This window comes from Camellia sinensis, chromosome 1 (assembly GCF_055761805.1).
Source record: "Camellia sinensis isolate YWXY chromosome 1, ASM5576180v1, whole genome shotgun sequence".
Taxonomy (NCBI): domain Eukaryota; kingdom Viridiplantae; phylum Streptophyta; class Magnoliopsida; order Ericales; family Theaceae; genus Camellia; species Camellia sinensis.
This window is the reverse complement of record NC_138961.1, coordinates 194,284,866-194,290,865: the sequence shown is the minus strand read 5'-3', so window position 1 is coordinate 194,290,865 and position 6,000 is coordinate 194,284,866.

The window sequence follows — 6,000 nt, the reverse complement described above, 5'->3', positions numbered from 1 at the left end:
GGCGCCATGTTTAAGGGCTTTATGCCATCATGTTAAGGGCTTTATGCCACCATGTTTAAGGGCTTTATGCCGCCATGTTTAAGGGCTTTATGCCATCATGCTTAAGGGCACTATGCCACCATGTTCACGGGCTTTAAGCCATTATGATTTAAGATGTGATGTTTCAAGCTTTTATGTTCAAGTCTGGGCCTAAGGCCGTTATGAAATGAACACAGAATCAGGCTAACCATGTGATCTTTGCACTTCCATATGTATTGATATATGTCGTGTTTCAAGTTAAGCATTGTTACAGTTAAATATTACTATTCACTGAGCCTGGCTCACTCTCTATATGTATGTTTCTGTAGGTAACCAACCAGGTGGTTAGTTCTAACCCATGACGCTCGGTTTCTTTTGTCAACCTTCGTATGTCCAGGCACTATCCAAGGCCACTTATTTTGTGAAGTTTGTGGAGTGTTGGCTTACTTTTGATTGGCCACCTAAGGATGAATGTATATAACTTCAATAGTTTTGTACATGCCCGATTATAGGGCTGGGTATGTATATGTGTTTGTGTATAAGTACTGCTAAGGAATATTTTTTTTGGACTTTATCAGCCTATTATGGTGCATGTGATGTATGAGATCCTGGCATATTAGAAATAGCTCAATGGAGTTTGTTTGATTTAATATTCTTTTAATATTTTGTGCTTCTGATAAGGCCCCATATGCTATATGTACTAGGTTATATGTCTGTTTTTGATTGGGTCATACCAAACTTTCTGGGGCAAGTTTGGGGCGTGACAGGCTTACCAGAGAAATTGAAGCCGGAATGAAGTTCGCTGAAGACAGACAACGGTTACAGAAGTGACAGAGTAGCGAGAGCCTCACCAGAGAGACGAATGAAGTTGCAGAGCCTGGAGCTTGAACAATGGCGGATTTGAGAGACAGAGCTTAGAGAGAGAAAAAGCAAGTGAATCAAAGCGCAAAGTGAAGAGACGAAAGAAAGGGGGAAAGATTTTGTCAAAAGATGATAACGGCGGCAAAAAGGTAATCAATACGCCTAAAAAAACGCATACGTCAGACGGCGCATGTGAGAAAGAGATGACTTATGGGCGCGTCACAGGCACAACCCAGTAAGAAAGAAACGCATGATTAAAACGGTTGAGTTGAAATGCATGACAGCTCATGCGCGTGAGAAGTTCCTTAAAAATCTTGATTTTTTAAGGAAAGCTTGTCGACCAGAAATGGATGATCTCGGCTATCAAACTTTGAGCCGATTTACTGGAAGAAAATACAGATATAGGTTCCATCACCTTAGAATGCCAAGGTAATAGAACCTAGGAGGCAGTTGTGGGGATGTATTTTCTGAATACCAACACGTGGCAAGGTGATGCCGACGTGTCAGCCGAAGTGCCACGTGTCCTGGTTGTGACGCCGAGGTTATCTCGGCGAGGCCGAGGTTATTTCCGAAGATATCAGAATCCGAGATAAGCGGATAATAGATAAGGGGCAAAAGTCCTAGAGTAAAAAGAAGACTTTGCTAAGATAAGGATAAAGCTCTTAGGAAGTTTATCTTTATCTCTTGAGAAATCCAAAGTAAGCACTGAATGGGAGTCCATAGAAGTCAGGCTTCTAGTGGGACTAGGATTGAGTAAACTATAAAAGAGAGGCACCCCCGTGGGTCTAAGGTACGCAGTTTTATGCTTTGAGTAGTGAGTTTAACACTTGATTATCTTTGAGAGATATACTGACTTGATCGTCGGAGTGCCCCCGGGTGGAAGAGCCACCGCCGGAGCCTTTTCTTTCTGTTACAGGTTTGCTGAAGCCATCTATTCTGCCGGTGCTCTCCAGCTGATTACTAGGCAGGCAGTGTGGTCAGAAAATCACCCACACACTATTGTAAAATAAGAAATCAATAAAATGCTAATTATTGTAAGCTAATAAGGGAAGTCAGTGGTAAATTGGTATTTCAAAAAAATAAGGGGTGAAAATGTGATTTTAAAAATATAAAAAGTGTCACTGTAATCTAATCGTTTTATTACATCCAACATCCAACACACTAGTTGCTCTGTTGCACTAAAATTAGATTGGGTATGTTAGTCCTTTTATAGTTTTATTGAAGCGTCAGTTTAGTTTTCATAATTTTTAATTTAAATAATTTGATTTTTATATTTTCAATTTGCATTATAATATATAAGAGTTTTAGAGACTAAATATTTTGGTCTCTAAAGTGAAAATTTTGTTCAAAAAGACATTTAGGAACCAATTTCTATCGTCATGAGGATAGTCGCTAAAAAGTCATCCCGAAAAGTCAAAAATAAGACTTTTAGCGACAAAATTTTGCAAAATGTCACTAATAAATAGCCTTTTAGGGACAAAATAATTTGGCCTCAAAATAATTTATTTTTTGAGACAAAAAATTTGATCCCAAAAGGATAATAATTCATCACTAATATCTAATTTTCGTTGCTAAAAATATAATAACGGCATTTTTCGCAACAAAAATATTTGGTCCCTAAATTTTGGTCTCTAAAACCTTAATTTTTTGTAGTGTTTGTTATAATATGGTCCCTCCATCAAACGTTGTCAACATTTTAAATGGAAAAAATCATATGAAAAATTAGAGAGATCAAAGTGAAATTAAAAAACAAACTATAAAGACAACATGTGTAATGAATATATTACACCGGTAATTGTTGTAATTTATTTTGAATTACATTTTGGTCTCTCTAGTTCTAATTGTAAGTGACAGAGGGATCACATTATAATAAATTATTCAAAATAAAACTATGAGAAATAAAGTCACAATTTATTTAAATTATAGAGACTAATCATCTAATTTACCCAATTAGAAATCACATCATATGAACTCTGTGTAAATACAATTTGTATCTGTCTTAATTACCACTACAACAAAAAAACAGATTTCGCGACTAAAACTGGATTTTTCGTCGCTGAAAGTAGTAGAATTGGCGACTAAAATGGAATTAGTCGCCAAAATTGATCACTTTTGCCGACTAAAAGAGTTTAGTCGCCGAATATAAGGGTTTTAGCGACTAAAAGTCAGTTTAGTCGCCGAATATAGGGGTTTTAGCGACTAAAGGTTTTTTAGTAGCCCAAAGTGACAGTTTTTTGCCACTAAAATAATTTAGTAGCCAAAAGTATAGGTTTTGGCGACTAAAAAACAGTTTGGTCGCCGATTCTACGTGTTTTAGCGACTAAAAACAGTTTGGTCGCTGAAAGTGAAGCTTTTTGGCTACTAAAAAAAATTAGTAGCTAAAAACAGTCAATTGGCGACTAAAATTTAGTTTAGTAGCCAAAAGGGAACGTTTTTGGCGACTAAAAACAGGTTTAGTCGCCAAAACTGGTTTTTTTAGGCGGGAATGAATTTTTTTAACGACTAAAAACTAATTAGTAGCCAAAACTATACAATTGGCGACTAAAAAATAGATTTAGTCGCCAAAAGTGATCTAATTTTTTTTTTAGTAAATAATTTATTTTTTACATAAATTATATTGAATAAAAATAATTATTTTTATATATATAGTTTTGTATAAATACCGGTCAAAGTAATATATAAATAATATATGTTGCAATTATATTCTTGTGATGTTGTAGTGGCATAGTGGGGAGAGTGTGTTGATAAAGGTTTGGAATGTGGGATGGGTCGGTGGCTCAAATCTTGGGAACAGCAAAGGGTACATTTTTTTTTCCTGAAATATGCTTTTGGCGACTAAACACAGTGGTCGCCAAAAGATTGACTATTGGCGACGAAAAGCTAAGTCGGAAAATGTATAAATTAAAAAAAAAATAATTCACTATTGGCGACTAAAAGATTAGTCGCTAAATGTATAATTTTCAAAAATGTACTTGACTATTGGCGACAAATTCTTTGGTCGCTGAAGACTAAAACTTTGCCGACTAAAATTTTTTTAGTCGCCAATACCTCCGCCGACCATCTATTCACGACAAAACCGGCGACTAAAATATTTAGTCGGGGAAAGTGAAAAGTCCACTTTTGGCGACTAAAAAAGGACTTTTGGCAACTAAAAATTTAGTCGCCAAAGGTGTTTTTTCTTGTAGTGTACTAGAAAATCACGAGAAGATTTGGAAAAGTATTAAATAATGAGGATAAAGTAGATTAATAATTTAACCAGCTTTTCTTCTCTTTTTATTTATTTATTTATTTTTGTCTAGGTGTAGAGATAATATTAGGATTACTCAAACAAAAAGTGTAGAAATAGAGGATTGTTATTAATCCCTACCTTTCTTCTTAGAAGTCCCATCTCTTCCATTTTTTTTTTAATTCCAATTTTATCCCAACTTAAAATTCCACTCTTACCATCATTCCTAATCTTCTAACCTTAATTTTCCAAACCCTAATCCTAATCCTAACCCGAACCCTAACCCTAATTACCTCTGACAGTCACCATCTCCAACCAACCGCCGCAACCACCACCATCTCCAACCACCCCTCGCCCCTTAGAGAGAGGGATCGAGCGAGAGAGAGAGAGAGAGAGAGAGAGAGATCAAACAAGATCAAGATCGAGCGAGATTGATCTCCATCGTGTCGCCATCATCTCACTGCAAAACCCTAGCCCAGCTATCATGTCGCCATCATCTCGTTGCATTACAGAACCTAGGCCTGCAAATGAACAGAGTCGTTCGTGAATAGGCTCGAGTTCGGCTCGGTAAGAGCTTATTTGAACTCGGTTTGTTATTATTTTTTTTTTTTTTTTTTTTTTTTTGAGTTCAGCTCTAGCTCATTAAATTTTTAATAAATAAGCCCAAACATTTTAAAGTTCGGCTCATTGACTGGCTCATTTAATATTTATTATTTATATATTAAATAATGTAAAAATATGTATAAAAAAATAAGATAAATTTGTTATTTATATATTTAAAAAATATAAATGTAAATAATAGTTAACTATAGATAGTATATTAATATAATAGTGGTAGTAGCTATTATTATTTTAGTAAAATATTGACTTTTTTTTTAGTATGTTTATATACATTGTATATATAATTGTGTAATCAAAGTTTTAATTGTAACTTTAGTCTCATATGCAAGTATGAATTTATAAAATTTTTGGCTCGTTAAGGTTCGTGAATAGGTTCGAACTTGAGTCAAGCCTAAGCCAACTAGTCTCAAACTCAGCTCGCTAAATTTTCATCGAGTTCGAGTTCGAGTTCGAGTTCGTGTTCGTGTTCGTGTTCGTGTTCGTTAAAATCTTAATAAACAAGCCCAAACATACTAAAGTTTGGCTCGACTCAACTCGTTTGCAACCCTAGCAAAACCATCGATCTTCGTCTTCTTCTCCTGCGAATTGCTCATTCCCTCATCCTCCTCCTCCTCCTCTACACTTTCGAAGAAGAATCTGGGTCGCGGTAATGGCGAAAGAATCTAGGTTGCTAGAAGAAGAATTTGGGTTTTCAAAACCAGATCTAGGTTTAGAGGAGAAAGAATAAGAAGAAGAAATCAGGGTGAGGTTGGGTTTAGGCTTGGAAATGGAGAGGGTAGAGGTCGCTGGTGAAAGACTGCCAACGGTGGAAGCATCGCCAGAAAAAGATGAGTTGGGAGTCCAGAGAACAGAAGTATAGTTGGTATTAAGATAAGGGTTCAAAGAGAAGATGTGAAGGTTTCAATTATGTGAGTGGAGTTCAAAGAAATGGGATGGCCAAAGTAAAAAAGCGGGGGCAAAAAGCAGCCCTCATAGAAATAAATAGGGTAAATTACAAATACAGTCTTTCAAGTTTGTTTAAAATACAGATTATCTTATGTAGTTTTAGAAATTACATCTCGTTCTTTCAAAGTTCTAATTATATAACAAATAACCTCTTTTAGTAATAAATCATCATGTCAATCAATTATTTTTAATGATATCAGAAATATATTTCAATTAACAATTAAGATAATTTTATTGTTGTATAGAAGAGTATTTAGAAATTTATTTTTATTTTATTTTTTTGTTGATTCTGTTAATTTTAAAATTTTGAGAATAAGTATATGTAATTT